Source organism: Lontra canadensis, unplaced genomic scaffold (assembly GCF_010015895.1).
Source record: "Lontra canadensis isolate GAN:19392208 unplaced genomic scaffold, GSC_riverotter_1.0 scaffold100, whole genome shotgun sequence".
Taxonomy (NCBI): domain Eukaryota; kingdom Metazoa; phylum Chordata; class Mammalia; order Carnivora; family Mustelidae; genus Lontra; species Lontra canadensis.
This window is the reverse complement of record NW_022631094.1, coordinates 1512922-1529145: the sequence shown is the minus strand read 5'-3', so window position 1 is coordinate 1529145 and position 16224 is coordinate 1512922. Positions and strand designations below refer to the sequence as shown.

At 47.0% G+C, this 16224-nt stretch overlaps 1 long non-coding RNA gene across 4 annotated transcripts in view; it reads left to right on the top strand.

Moving 5' to 3' along the window:
- The window catches only part of LOC116855261, a 45160-nt gene extending 29688 nt beyond the window's left edge, over window positions 1-15472 (top strand). Inside the window, exons 1-3 of one of the 4 annotated variants that reach the window (XR_004380319.1) lie at window positions 12590-12747; window positions 14774-14898; window positions 15343-15472. This is a non-coding gene — a long non-coding RNA (uncharacterized LOC116855261). Of the gene's footprint in view, window positions 1-12589; window positions 12748-13201; window positions 13244-14773; window positions 14899-15342 lie in introns of those variants that run through there. The other 3 variants (XR_004380322.1, XR_004380321.1, XR_004380320.1) reach the window with 3 other exon arrangements.
- Window positions 15473-16224: the final 752 nt, after the last annotated feature.

Here is a 16224-nt window from a genome sequence, read left to right as displayed (position 1 = left end):
ATCCTCCCTGACACTTGCTATTGCCTTTTTGACTGTGTCCAAATAGGTGTGAAGTGGCATTACATTATAGTTTTGCTTTGCCTTTCCCTGATGGCCTATGATGTGGAGCATCTTTTCATGTACTTATTGGCCATTTGTAAATCTGGTTTGGAAAAATGTCTGTTTTAATTCTGTACCAATTTTCAGACTGGGTTATTTGCCTTTTTATTGTTGGCTCAAAATAGCTCTTTATACATCATGGATACAAGTATCTTATCAGATACGATGTGCATATATGTTCTCCTGTTCTACAGGTTGCTTTTTTTTTTTTTAAAGATTTTATTTATTTATTTGAGAAAGAGACAGTGAGAGAGAACATGAGCGAGGAGAAGGTCAGAGGGAGAAGCAGACTCCCCATGGAGCTGGGAGCCCGATGTGGGACTCGATCCCAGGACCCCGGGATCATTACCTGAGCCGAAGGCAGTCGTCCAACCAACTGAGCCACCCAGGCGTCCCTACAGGTTGCTTTTTTACTTTCTTTATTCCATGATGGACAGAAGTTTTACATTTTTTAAAAAGATTTTATTTATTTATTTGACAGAGATCACAAGTAGAGAGGCAGGCAGGGTGTGTGTGGGGGGGGAAGCAGGCTCCCCGCTGAACAGAGAGAGACTGCTGTGGGGCTCGATCCCAGGACCCTGAGATCATGACCTGAACCAAAGGCAGATGCTTTAACCCACTGAGCCACCCAGGTGCCCCAAGTTTTACATTTTGATGAAAGCCAATTTCTTTATTTTTCTTGTATCACTTGTGCTTTTGTTATTATATCCAAGAAACCATTTCTTAATCTAAGATCACAGAGATTTACATTTATGTGTTCCTCCAAGAGTCCCATAGTTTTAGGTCTGTGATCCATTTTCAGTCCACTTTTGTACCCTATTGTGTTGTGTGTCTCCTTTATTTTGCACTTGTCCAGTTGCACTATAGCTTCTGGTACACATGCATCCTAAGTATCCTAACATTAGAACAAGTTAATTAATATGGACCCCCGAGAGTATTCTAAACTTAAATACATTTGGGGAATTCTGTACAGTAAATTCCCCTCTTGAAGTTCACAGCACATATTTGCCCATGACAGGCTCTCGGAAGACAACAGTAAAGAATCCTGGTTTGGTCCATTTAATCTCATGCGTACAGGTGCCACAGTCTTGTGGATGCTGTGATGTACCTTTTTTTTTTTTTCAAAGATTTTATTTATTTATTAGAGAGATGGAGAAAGAGCATAAGTAGGCAGAGAAGCAGGCAGAGGGAGAGGGAGAAACAGGCTCTCCACTGATCGGGGAGCCCTATGCGGTCTTGATCCCAGGACCCCGGGATCATGACCCGAGCCACAGGCAGCCACCTAACTGACTGAGCCACCCGGGTGCCCCTGTGATGTACCTTTTCAGGAATGAAGGACTCATTGCCCCAGCTGCTGGCAGTGCCCTGGCGCATCCCTTCCACCTTGGCACCCTTTGGGGATTTGCTTAGCCAAAGAGAGCTACCATATTCAAAGTGATGCTCCCTTCTGGGAGTGGACCATATCCAGAAACTGACTGGCATGAAGATAGAAAGGCCTGGTTGTCTTGCCCCCAACTCAGGCCAGCTTTGGAGAGCTATCTCATCTTTAGAATCCTTGCAACATCAGTCAAGCCTGCCCCTAAGACTGCATAGCAACTCACCTTCTCTCTGTGTCATCCTCCTTCTGCCCCTTCCCTTCCCAGGGGTTGATCTTAGAAGCATTCCCGAAGAACCCTCTTCCACCCACAACTGCATCTCAGCAGCTGCTTCTAGGAGAACCCAGCCTATAACAAAAAGAACTTCCCAAACATACTGGAATATGGACTATTCATTTGTATGAAACACCTGTCTCCCAGAGAAGTGTTCACAGAACATAGATTTGGAACACATGGTTAACAGAGGCAGGACTTGCAACCAGAAGAACTGCTGTGGGTTCCGACTTGTCTGCTGACTGGCTGGTTAGTCTGACCAAGCAACTTGTTCTGCAGGAGCGTCAGTATATCATCAACAAATGAGCCTGCTAAAATCTACCTCATAGGGACGAAAGCTTGCCCAGCACAGTGCCTAGGTGATCCATTGAAAAGAGCTCCTTGAATCAGAGATTCTTACCTGCTTTATGGACTACTAGATTTCAAGTGCCCAGAATTATGTCGGGCACAGAGTAAGCATTTGATAATATTTGAATTAACTAAGTAAATAACACACAGCAATCCTCTGAAAATGTTACTAAGGTAAGTTTCCAGTCCATATATTTGGATAGGTCGCGGTCATTTGTAGGAAGAGATAAGTAAAGATCACTTTCAGTACAGACTAAGGAAGATTTACTAGCTGACCTTTCCTATACTGATTGGGCAGCCATAAAAAATACTGGACTGATTGTTACTGCTGAGATGTCTGGGCAGTGCCCCCCAAACCTTTAAGTAGAGCCACCAATTTATTTTGCTGACCTTTCTGGTAATTTTTGGTGTAGGTCATAGTTTCAAGCAAATACACTAAAAAGTCACTTCCATTGAATATGGTATTAGATTAAAGCAAACTTCATCAAGTCTCACTAAAATAGATTTTGAAGGTTTATTAATTTAAATTGTGAAACCTCTTGAGCCTTACTGAGAAGAATCAAAGTGTCATGCCATTTGTGCCTGTTGTAGCATGAATGGGACAAAGACATGCAACTTAATTTAGCACATTCCAAGGCTTATGTTGCTAGAAGCAATTTCCTGCTGATGGGGCCATTGGAGAGCAAGAGTGAATAAAATTCCCCAAAGCTGCACTGTTTGTGTTGGGGATTATGTAAGCATGATCATGCTGAAAGACATAGTGTCTTCCCCGTGAAGATTTCAGCTAACACGCTGCAACACGAGCAGTGGCTCCCCTTCTGGACTCAGGAAAGGCTTTGAGACTCTTGCCTCTTGGGCATAATGTAGTGGGAGAGAAACACACCATCATAAACCCCAAAGAAGACGAACAAGAAGAGAGCAGATTGAGTAAAGAAGGAACACAGCATGCTGCTAGTTGCAGCTGGAGCTTGGAAGGCACTCTGAAGGTACGACCTGAACTGTGTCTTGAAGACTAAATATAATTTCTGATGGATTGGGACGTGAGGGAAGGAGGGCACTCCAGGAAAGAAACAGTACAAACCTGGAAGGTGATCAAGATTGGGATATAGGGTGTCAAAGGCCAAGGTGGTAGGCGATCAGAATGAGAACACGTTGTGGTGGGGATTAAAGACCTAACCAACTCTTCATTACACATAGCTGATCACGGAGTCAGACACGGTCTCTCCAGCTCTCGTGTTGTATTCCACACCCAGAGTCCTCAACAACATTTTAAACTACTTGAGGGCAAGTGTAAAATCATATAGAAAGAACTTATCTGAAATAAATTAATAAAATCTTTTTAAAAAAAGAAATAGCTTATCTGAAGGTTGGACTCTGGCATACTTGCGTCTTAGGAATAATACCTTGAATGTTGAAACAAATGAAAATGAAAGGGGAAGAGGGAGGAAGAAGAGGTAGGGAGGAAGAGAGAAAAGAGGCAGAACAGAAAGACCTCCAGGAAGGGTAAAACCCTATTACAAAGCATGGGTTTAGGAGTCCAGCAGCATAGGTTTGAATCTTGATCTGTGACTTATTAATGATGGGACCTCTGCAGTTCTGATTTCCTTCTCTACAAAATAGACATCACAGCAGCACCTGCCCTGGAGGGGGGCCGGATGGAAAAACTCTCAAAGCACTTTGTGTGGTGGCCTTGCATGGTGATGGGTCAGTCTGTGTTCATTGCTCACTAAAGCTGCTGGGTGCCTTCGGGCACATAAGTTCATGGCTTTTCTCAAAAGACAAGTTCTTATTTTGTGATTCAGAGCCTACTGGCTCTACTAAAAAGAGGTTTTCCCTCCCCTTGCTTGTGTGGCATATAAAGACAGAGACGTAGAGACTGTCACAGGAAGAGTCTGCAGATATCATAAATGATTGCCGAGAGACCCATCAAGGAGAGAGAGAGTCAGCAGCGCAGACATGTGTCTGCAGAATGTACTGGGCACACTTGGCTGTGTTTTAAAGCATCACAAAGCCATAGTTGATGTATGTAACATGGTCTCTGGGTCAGTATGAAAGGCTAATAAATGTTTCATTCAATCCAAGTACCTTCCATATTCAAAGAATTATGAATGATGTAGAGATGGTACAGATGAATAAGATGCTTGTTTTAATGGAGCTCACAAGTTAGAAAGTCTGTAATAACAGCTTGGAAATTTCCCATCCAAAAAGTTAAGATGAGCAAAAAATTTTAGACATCTGAAAAAAGAAGTGCTGGTGGAGGGGTGGTGTAGACAGCATATTTCCCAGCAGTGTCTGATAACAAGATTATAGAGTATGCTGTGCTAAGTGCAGAGCAGGTGCACACACGTTGCCTGCCAATTGAATTGGTTTTGCTCTGCTTTGCTTTTGCAGAATGAAATAGATAAAACTCACCACTCTTTCTCTGTTGGTAACTCATCTTCATCCCAAAGAACTGTTCCTCCTCCCCCATTCCCAGCTCCATTGCTGGACACTGCCATCTTGCGTCTTCAGGCTAGACATCTGGAGCCACCTTCCAGTCTCCCCTTCACCTCACCCACTGAATCCAGGGTTTTGGTGGTCTGCAAACTCCTTCTCTAACATTATGGACATTTGTCCCCTTCTTTTCCTGCCTACTTCCACTGCATTTTGGTGGTCTGCAAATTCCTTCTCTAACATTATGGACATTTGTCCCCTTCTCTTCCTGCCTACTTCTACTGCATCAGGGAATTCTTTTCACCCCAATGATTGCAGTGACCTTCAAGACAGTAGCTGTGCCCCCATTTCCCTCCAAACCCAGCCCATCCTACGCCGGAGTCCAGGATAACCACTCAGGTCATCCTGCCTAAAGGACAGACCTTGGAAACACAACGTCATGTGATCATAGCCCATACAGGAACATCTTTCTGTTCCATCTGCATTCTCCTACAATTCCTTGAGGGCAGGGACCATATCTGCTTATTTACCACTGGATCCCCAATGTCCGGCACTATTCCTGGTGCATAGTAGGCACTTAATAAATAATTTATGAAAGAATGAATGAGTGTTGAATGAAGAGCCACTTGGTCAGTGATCTATTACTGTAAAGCTTTTAGTTAGTCCTTCATTGTTGGAGATTGAAGTGTTCTTTTTTTCTCCTTTGAACAGTGCCATGGTGAACAGCCTTTATCCGTTAAGGATTGTATTCAGCTAAAAACCTGGTCACAGTAGCTTAAACACACAGGCTTTATTCTCTTCTGTAAAGGAGCCGAGACGTGGCCAGTTCTGTGAAGTCGTTAGGGATGGTTTCCTTCCACTCTCCATGTGCATCTTCCATCCACAGGGTTATGAGAGTTGCTGGAGCGCCAAACTTTTCCAGCAAAATTTCCACACAGGAAACAGAAACCCTAAATTGATTATGTTTCTAAGGTTACTCAAAAAGATTGGGTGTGGGGTGCCTGGGTGGCTCAGTGGGTTAAAGCCTCTGCCTTCGGCTCAGGTCATGATCCCGGGATCCTGGGATCGAGCCCCGCGTCGGGCTCTCTGCTCAGGGGGGAGCCTGCTTCCTCCTCTCTCTCTCTCTTCCTGCCTCTCTGCTTGTGGTCTCTGTCTGTCAGATAAAATAAATAAAATCTTTAAAAAAAAATCGGGTGTTATTCAACAATAGCCAAATGCAAGGGTTAGCCAAACTTTTCAAATAATTCATTAGTTCTGTCTTTCCAATAAGTTCCAAAAAACAAAACCAAAAACAAAAAACTATCTATCTATTTATCTATCATCTATCTATCTATCTTTTGGGCATAGCAAATTTTACCACTCTATAATAACTACTGTTGCAGTATCACCAAGATGTAAACTCCACAAATAGCCAGTCTGCAGCATGGAAAAGATGGGAGACCACTTGCCTTGCTTTCAGCAGTCCAGTGGGTGTGTTCACGGTGTCTGTAGAGTTGACATCGTTCTATGGGAAGGAACATCTCGTTTATGTCCTGAAGGATGAAACAGGACCATTTTGTTGTCAGTGTCTCAGATGCCCTTTGATCCCCACGTGGAATGGGTTCTGTCCTGCTGACATCCTCCAAGTTTCCACAAGGTGTCTGTTCAGTGGATTAGTGGGTTCTGTTCTTCCGAGGTGTTCCAAGGGCACTCCAGGCCAGAACAACCCAAGCTCAGGGAACATCATTCACTCTTCTTGGAGAGAATTCTCCCTGTGCTGGGCTGTGCAGTTGTGAAGCCTCTAACCAGTGAGAGTCAGGGTCCACTGGAAAAGCTAATTGTACTTAATTCCTGGCCAGTAGAGGATAATTTTTTTCTCTGTGGTTTTTGGTTTTGCCTTTGTTTCTTTAATAATGAAGCTCTGGTCACAGTGAAGAAATGGTTCAGGGGGACGCTGTTTCTGTTGTCCTCTTTCTCACATCACCCAATAAGAAAGAAAAAGAACTTCAGGGAGAATGGAAGATTTAGGAAGACATTTACTTTTTCAAAAGTTTCTAAAGCGGACTACAAATCAGTCTAACTGATTGCAGTTGTGGGGTGATGTGAGTCTAGGCTTGGATATTCTCTGCCAAGCAGACAGGGCAAACTTTTAGCCAAGTCTCCATATGGTTGGTGTTCAATCCATAGTTTTTAATGGATTGACTGAGTTCTTTGGTGCCAGATCAAGCAGTTTCCAAAGTGCAAAAAATAATTATGGCTTTTTTTTTTCCCTGTGTTAAAGAGTACATTGTGTGTGATATTCCATAGGTCCCTGGGACTTGCAGTCTTATCTTCCAGTGTAATCAAATCATCAGTTGGTTCGTGCTTAGAGAATGTAGTAGGAAAGCAAAAAATGTAATTTCTTTGATTGAATTCTCAGGCACTAATGAATCTGAATCTGAATCCCATGGGTTCTCCTGTTTCCTTGATACCTATGACCCTCTTTGTCCAGAAAGGAGGTCCTTACCCTCACAAATGAACGTCTATCTCTTATAAGTCAGTGCTTTTTAAAGGGAACCATATAAGCAGAAATGGAATGTATTGAAAGTATACTGAGTGGCTGGAAGAATTGGAAAGTCTGAGAACCAGGCTCTGAGACTTCATTGCTACAAGAAACGGATTTTGTTGTGGACCAGCCTGGGGAGAGAACTGCCATGTCTCTTGCTGTCTTGTTCCATGCTGGTCTGGAGCCTTCACCTTGCTCTACCCTGCCAGCTGGTCTGCCCCTGGAATCTTGCTCAGCTACCCTCACCTCCAGTGGGAGTAGTTGCCTGGGCCCCTATCTTTGCAGAACCAGTTCTCTCTATAAGGACTAGTGTGGAGTGTCTGAAGGGCGAAACCAAGGATATGAACACTGAGGATATGCTATTTGTTGTCAGGTTCCTACTACTCAAAGTCTGGTCCACAAAGGATAACATAAATCAGGCATTGGCTGCCTCCCCTGAAGACTCAAGGCTGGGGATTCTCCTCACACAGGAGGGGCTCAGATGCAAAGTTGGCCAAGAAGAATCACAAATGTCCATACTGCTTAACCAGATGCCATAACACTGTGTTTTTGTGCCCGTGTTCTTCTTTGGTCGATTAACTCCCATAGGAAACAGTAAGGTGTGCCCAGGGAGAGGAGGCTGTGAAGCAGCTGGAAACAGGAAGGGAGCATTGTGATGGAGGCTGAGGAAGAAAAGAGGATGATATAATTTCCCCATAGCACTTGGCCAATTTACTTTCCAATCCAGGCATGGACGGTACGCCAGCATCCACTGTGTGACTAGCATGGCAGAAGATGGACCCTCATTTTGTGCAGATGTTGATACCCAGGTTGGGAGAAATAAGACCATCTTTCAGATCAGTTGGAGGAAGAGAGAGGACTGTGCCTCCAGCATGGAGGCCAACCTCTGGTGCATCTTGTTAGACATGCAGATTTGGGGTGGGGGCTAGGATTCTGAGAAGCTGGTGCTGGTGCTGAGGCTAGAATCTCCAGAAGAGCAGGGCATATGAGCATACATGTCGTTAGTGCCAAGTGGGAGAGCACTGAGGTAGATCATAGTGTCACGGATATTCTCTGAGGGGAAATCCCTGAGATTCAGGCACTGAGAATGGACAGACTTAACTAAGCCCTGACACAGGGGCCAGACTTGATTAGGCAGAGAGTAGAGGAATGCCTGCGTAGGGCCCCCTTGAGGGTTATACCAAGGGTGACCAGCTGTCTCACTTTGCCTGGGACTGTTCTGGCTGTAGCACAGAAGGTCTTGTGACCTGGGAGCAAGTGTCCTACTTCTGTGATGTTTGCCCAGTAACACCCAGCCAGAGGCTGACCATAACTGTGTGCTGTTTGCTCAACAGATTGGCCAAGTTCACACTTTATGAAGGTTAAAGTCACCGGGAGTCCATTTCATTTCTGGTCTTAGTAATGGCTTGGAAAGGAAGCAGCAAAGCTTTAGATAAGGCAGTCCTATTTTTCTTAATACTGTTGTGATATCAGTCTTCACATCACAGCGTTAGTTACAGTGATATTTTTTAAGTAGGGCCTTTCTTTCATTACTCAGAAAATTCTAAATTTCTCTGCGTCTATCCCAACACAGTATATGAAATGCCAGAAACACAGCGGGAGCCCCCAGAAAAGCATGTCTTAGTACTTCTGGAATGACATCGCTTCATTTCAGCAGGTCAGGTGGACCGTGTCATTGAAAAATTTCTGTGTCAACCACAGCCATAGACCTGCTGTCCAGTCCCCTGGGTCAGAGTGGCTTGCCCTCACCCAGGCGGTAACCATCCTTACAGCTGGTGTTTTTCTTAAAGAAAGTGTTCGTTTGCTTTGATCTGCTTCCTCCTTAGCCACAAGCATGGTGGCAGTTCCTAGAGAAGTGCTCCGTTTTTGGTCTCACCTAGTGAGCCAGAGAGATGCTCATGAATTTTGACATCTCGGTTTTCTGCCTGGGGAACCTGAACAAAGTCCAATCAGGAGCAGCTGCTGCTTTTCACGGAGCAAATCCTCCAGCCAGCTGATAATCGTGTGCAACCCATGCATAGCTTGCGGGAGGCAGCAGGCCTCCTGAACAAACACAGCCAGGTGCTGGTCCTGCCAAGCCTTCTGCTCCTGCCCTGCAGAGCTTTAACCCTTCCTGCTGGCTCCCGGAAACTGCTCTGGTTGGGGTGCTGAAAACCTTGGTTTTGAGAGGACAGACCAGTCTCTTGTTTCCCCTCCCCTCTCCTCTCCCTACTTCCCTCTCTTCCTTCTCCTCCCCTTCTTTTTTACCCTCTCCTCTTCATCTCCTCTCCTCCAAGCCCTTCCCACCCCTTTCCTTCCTCCCCTTGTCTTTTTCCTTTCTCTACCTCTCACTCCATATACACCCCTCTCTTTACTTTTTCCTCCAGGGCTTTAAACGGTTATTATCTTTTGCAAACTTGCCCCCAGGAACTGAGTAGCCTGTTCCCTTCTCTGCATTTCCTTTGCTCTGAAGCAAAGGCTGCCCCAAGTGCTGGCCTGCAACCTGAGAGGGCTCTGCAGCCGGAGCAAGGGCAGGAAATCACTGTGTTTCCCACAGGATCTGATTGTAACACTAATCCCACAGTTAAACTGGGCTTAACTCCCCTCCTGTCTACTTTGGGAAGTCACCCAAAGCAGTTTTTGCATATTTTAAGAAGATGGTGGGCAAAATTAGGGAATAAGCTGGGGGGGGGGTGTAAAGGAAGTATACAAATCGACATTTTTTGGCGGGGAGACACTGTGCTCTGGGGAGCTGACCATTACAGAGTTTGGTGCATGTGAAACTCAGCACTGCAAGGGTTAACAATTCAGCTCTGTTCAGGGCCCAACCCTGACCTGGATTCCTCCTCATATTGGACCCTGGGCTCTGATGCTTTCTCAGCAGAGCCTGCTGGGACCAGCTGTGTGCAGAGACCTCCCCAGCCAGGGCCAGCCATGCCCTGTGTCCGGGGCCCGCCAGTGGCTGGAGGGACTGGGGGCTGATGAAGGGGCTCAGTGTGGACATGAGCAGTGTGTCTGAGACGGGCTAGCTCCAGGTGGTTTTCTTCCCATGTGGAAGCTCCAAGTTTCTGCTGAGATTTGTAAACGATGTACTTAAAAGAGTCCGCTTTCTGTCTGATTTTGGAGAAGATGTTGTCCCCTTTTCCCTGGGGCCAATTTGACCTTTGTGACTAACCAGCCTTAGGTCCCTAACCTTCTTGTAAGAGGGGTTACTTTGCCTTCCACCAAAAGCTTACAGTGTGTGGTGCTGTTGACTGAGAAGGGCCCTGGGGAAGTGGGATGCTGGGCCTGTGGGGGAGTCTCATGCTGGGGGAGGGGGCAGCAGGCTCTGGTTTGGACATCTACGGGTGAGGGTTTTAAATCTTGCAGCCATCTTGACATTTTGCCTAGGACACTCTGCCAAAGCCATCCCCACATGGTCCTGATGCCACAAGCAGGCGAGAAGGATATGGGGAGCAGCGCAGGCTTGGAGAAGCACAGGCCTGTGAGGCGGGACAGTGCAGGGCTCCTGTCCTGATCCTAACTGGCTGTACAGTCTAGACCAGTGTAGGCACCTCTCCTTGCCCCCCATTGTTTCCTCTGTGATGGAGGATAATGTCTCTTTCTTGAGGGCAGTTGCGATGATTGAGGGTCTCCTCAATTCCTGACGTGGACTAGTATGCAGTTGCGGGTACGTGCTCAATAATGGCTGCCTTGTGTAGAAAACAGAAGAGAGGGAGCACCAGGAAGCAGGAAGGGAGGAAAAGTGGCTCAAATGGCAGCAGAACACATGCAGGAGTTAGGCCTTGGCCTCTGGTAAAATGTCTGTCGTGTGAGGGACCCACAGCAGAAGACAGGTCCTTTTGGAGCATCTGGGGCATGAGCAGAGCTGCTTCTGGAAGCAGCTGCGGTGCTGCTGGTGGCAGCTGGTGCTGCAGGTGGCCTGATTCGTAGAAAGGTCTCAAAGCCTGATGCCAGCTACACCCTGGACACGGGGTTTGTAGCCGAGCTTCTCTTTTCATTCTCCAAGGCAAATTTTGCTCAGTTTGGAACTTGGAGCTGATGGTTGGGAATGACAGGGTTCTCGAAACATTTTTCTTTCCCCGCATGGAGGGTTTGTTCCACCTCCACCCACAGGATCCCCTGAAAGTGGCCCTCTTAGAATTTCTCATCACAATTCCAACTATCTCAGCTGCCACTTGCAAGCACCACTATTTTTGCTCACGAGGGTCCAAACGCCTGGGGTCCTCTCACTTGGAGTCATACCCCTTGCTGGGTACAGACCTATGACCAGCTGCGTCAGGGTCAGGGGAGGGTGGAAGACTGGAGCCTGCCCTCCTGCAGCCCGCATCCACTCCTGCTCTTGTGCCAAGGTGGCCTCGTGGCTTTGAGGTGGCTTGGACAGGAGAGATTTTGCCTTTGCTGTTTCTGGCCCATTTATAAAATCACTCTACTCTCTTCCTCTTTCTCTCTCTCAGTGTTGCATTTTTCAACTGATTTTAATCAGTAAGGCTGAGTTTTAAGTCTACACATTTATTTTCTCGTGATTTCCCCTATGGGTCCATGCTAGTAGCTTGGAGAAGACAAGTTCTTAGTAGAGCCCTGTCTCTAGGCCGTGTGCCTCATGAGAGCCTCACCGGGAAGCGAGGTGAAGGGGGAGTGTGTGGGCGTAGCCACACGTTCATGGTCTTTCCTTCCCCTTTCCCTTCGGAAATGTTCTAATTTTGCACCTCCTTAGAAGGAACACAGAGGAGGGCGTGGCAGACACACACAGACACACCCTACGTGTCTACTCTTGAAAATTTCAAACGCAGTGCTGCTATTTTTAAAAGGCACGTGGAGCTGTGCTCTGGTTGAACAATGCAGAGAGCTATTTGTGCCCAGTCCCAGCTTAACACTGCCTGCCTGGAATGCCAGTGTTTCCAACTTCAGTGAGAAAAGTAGGGGCTTAAGCATAAGGACTTGTCCGAGGGCTGAGGGTGGTGGGGCATCCCCGCCGCAGTGAGAATTGCATAAGCTCCCAGTTAGAGAAGTCTTGTCCTGGCAAATGCGAGGCTATGGGAGAGCAGTTGGCCCTGTATTAGGCTCCTGATGATAATTAAGGAAAGGAAACAGGATGCAATCCATAGATTGGAGATCCTGTGGGGTCATGATAAAACTGAACAGCATTTCGTCCCATTTCCTGCTTTTCATTCGCAGCCCAGATCTGTCTTACTAAAAAGTGAGGATGTCTTAGAATAGAATGCCTCCCCCTTCTGCCTCTCCCTCCCTCTCTCTCTCTCACCTCCTCTCTCTCCCCACAGTGCCCCCCCAATCTCACCGTGTATCTGTATCCCCATCATCAAAACATAGGAGTATTCTAACAGTTTCTAGGGTGTTCTTAATGAAATACCACAGACTAGAGGCAGAACAACAGAAATTCATTTTCTCCACTTCTTCAGGCTACAAGTTCAAGATGAAAGTGTTGACAGGTTTGGCCTGTCCTGAGGCCTCTTTCCTTGGCTTATGGGTGGTCACCTTGTCATTGTGACCTCACATGTCCTCTTTGTGCAGTTGCCTCCCTGCTATCCTGTCCTCCTCTTATGGGGACACCAGTCATATCAGATTAAGAGCCCACCTTTGTGACCTCATTTAGCCTTAATACTTTCTTAAAGGCGCTAATCCTTATGTAGTTGCATTGGGAGGTTAGGACTTCATCATATGAATTTCGGGGGAACACTGTCTGTTCTGTAACAGGTATAAAGTAGCAAGCTCTAGAAGGTACACTTGAATCGGTGCACAGGTGTTGCTGACAGTGACACTATACAGCCCAGTTGATACTCATCCCCGTGACTGTGGGTATGTATACATGGAGGCCACAGCATGTCCAGACAGAGCCATGCAAGACCTTGGACATGGTCTACAGAGTTACTTAGGGCTCAGCTGTTGGATGAGGGGTAACATATAGTCGGAGTTCCAGTGGCTCCAGCATTGGGTGGGACCCAGAAACAGCACCTTTGTCATCTTCACCCAGAACCCTGGATGGCAATGAGATAGGGGAGAAATACCAATGAGGAGACATTCCTGGAGCTAGACAGAGCAGAAGGATCAGATCCACACCATTCCAACCTTTGACCTCTCCCCTCCTCCACCTCCTCCCAAAGACTTGGTTTGTCTTAAACAGATGGCCAAAGCCCTGAGAGAGGAGACACCACCTGACCAGCCTCAGGTCTGGACCCCATCAACAATAAAGGTGAGGGGTGCTTGGGTGGCTCAGTGGGTTAAAGCCTCTGCCTCCAGTTCAGGTCATGATCCCAGGGTCCTGGGATCAAGCCCTGCATCGGGCTCTCTGCTCAGCAGGGAGTCTGCTTCCCCTCCTCTCTCTCTGCCTGCCTCTCTGCCTACTTGTAATCTCCGTCTGTCAAATAAATAAATAAAATCTTTAAAACACACACACACACACACACACACACACACACACAAAGTAAAGGTGAGCGCCCTGCCCCTGAGGGAATACAGCTCTGTGGGCTGCCTGGAAATTGCCCTGGCAAGACTCTGAGGAGGGTAGGTCCTAGAGTCCTTCTAGTGCAATAGGCCTCAGGGTCCCTCATGGGAAGTGCCAAAAAAAGCCAGTGAGGAATAATGAGGCACCCTTACCAGAGTGGGTTCCTCTACCAGGACTCACCCTGCAGGGTTGCTGCCCTTTGGGGAAGGAATCAAATGGAAAGAAAGAGAACCCTGCCCTCCCTGCTACCTGTTGAGTAGGGATCTATCTCACAAGGCGACCATTGGGTCTAAACAAGATGGCTGCCCCTCTGCAACTGCTGAGGACCAGCAGGGGCTTGTTTCCATTTGTGTAAGTGCTGCTGGGCAGTGATTTTTCTGGTCATTGCATGATCTCTTCAAGGGGAAAATGGTGAAATATTGCAAAACACTGAGATCGCGGTCTTAGAGTCTTAAGTACCACCCTAGTTTTTAAGAGTGTCAGGATGCTGCTGATGGTTGTGTTCCCTAGTCCTTGTTTTCTCCCAGGTTCTTCCTGTTTAATTTCCAAAGATCAAATCCCAGTGGAGCTCCCCCTGTGGCTCAGAATAAATGCCAAAATCTTCATAATGGGTACACAGTACGGGGTCCCTGGTGGCTCTGTGACTACATCTTTAGTTACCCTGTGGTCCTCCTTGTTCTAGACCCCCGGTCTCCCTCCCGTCCCCAAATGTCAGGTGTGCACCTGTCTCATGGCCTTGCCTCTTGTGTCCCCTACTAGGAATGCCCTTCTCCCACATATCTGCAAGGCTCCCTCCTGCACTTCCTCAGGTCACACTGACATGTCCCCTCCAAGGTGAGGCCTCCCCAGCCACCTGTAGGAAATTGCGCATCTACTTCTCTATTCCCAATCTCCTCGCCCTGCTTTATTTCTCTCTGCGGCACTTCACACAATCTAACATTTACATATTTTACTTTATTATTGGACCTCACCCCCCATTAGAATATAAACTCCATGCCTGACTAGTTCCTTGCAACATCTCCACCGCCTTGAATAGTACCAAGTGGATGCACAACATTGAATAAATGTCCCCCTTTAAGTAAAAGCCCCTTTTCTGTCTGGGCTTGACACTGAGTACACTGTGCAGTTGAGATGACTTTGGGAGCTCCCTGCCTCCCAGGTGGACAACAACTTAAAGACTCCCAGTAATGATACCTGTATAGACGTTGCAAAATCAAGGTATATAAGAAATATAGCATTTCCCATGTGTCTACATCTCAACTAGGTTTCTGTTTCCAGGTTATATCCTGGATGATAGAAACTCACCTTTTCTTTTCCCTAAAGTTGTGGCTTACATCAAGTTCCAGGGAGCGTACCTTATACCAAAGGACCCAATGGGTGCCCCCAAACTGTTCTCGGCTCATGTAAGTACCTCCTAAAATCTACAGCATGGGCCTTTGTCCTTGATCTGTGCAGGTGGCCACAGAGAGATCCTTGTTCTTGTCCACATGACCCCTGAGTTTTAGTGGTTTTCTTCCTTCCACAGCACTCAAGGGCACAGATGCAGTGTTGCTGCCTGTGCTCCATGCTCAGGTTTGGACAGCTCTAAGAACATGACAGAGCCCCCAGTCCTGACTGGCTACACCACCAGTTCTGTTTATAAGGGCTCTGCCTAAGAAGCAGGGGGGCAGAACCCCACCCAGCTTTTTGAGAACTGCCAGAGCCTAAGAATCTCACAAGTTCTCCTCTATCATTCTATAAAAAGAGAGTTTCCTCAGACTGGTAGCCAAAGGAGAAGTCAGAGCAGTCTGAAGCATGAAGCCAGGGCCAGAGGGCTTGAGAGAGACCCCTCCATCCTTGCTCTGCAGGGCCTGGATTCTGCCAGTGACCTGAATGAGCTCCAAGTTGGATCATTCCCAGAGTCCCCAAGGAAGAGGCCAGCCCGGCCAGCATGTTGATTTCAGCTTAGTGGGAGACCTCGAGCAGAGGACCCAATTGAGCCCCTCCCCCATTCTTCTGCTCTATAGAACTGTGAGCAAATAAATGGGTGTGGTTTTAAGGTACTAGGTCTGTGGTGATTTGTTATGGAGCAACGGGAAATTAATATGGGGATACAAGTCAAGGTGCCTGACACCGAGGAGGCACCACTTAGTAAATTCCATGTCATTTCCTCTTCCTTTTGGTTCCTAAATGTGTTATAGATAAGCCGTGGCAGAAATGATGTTCCCCAAACACTTTCTACATTTCTCAGACTTTCTTGCCAGTACGTGGAAGCCAGAGCACTCCTTTTGGCCAGGGAACCATAAGTGGAAGTGATTTGTGCCATTTCTGAGCTGAGGCAATTAAAAACCAGGGCTCCTTGGTTCCCGTTGCTGGAGAGCTGGTGTTCCGATGGTGCCACTGCGAGAGCCGGAGCGGCTAGCCAAGTGCCCCGTCAGCCTGCAAGACTCATGGCATAGACTAGGCTTCACCTAAGTAACCTGCATGCTCTCCCCCGAAGAACACAGCTCTCAGAGCTTGCAAAACAAATGAAGGAGGGAGAATTCATTTTGTAAGTTCCTGGCAGTGTCCCTAGCACGTTCAGTTTTTCCCTACAGGGCACTAGTAAGGGTGGTCAGAGAAGAGTGTTCAGAGGCACTGCCAGGGGAAAATCAAACTGGAGATAAACCCATTGCATTTTTGCAAGTCATTGGGGAAATGTTAGCTTTAGAAAATGTATCTATAGATGTTTTTCTACAACCCTGAATCTT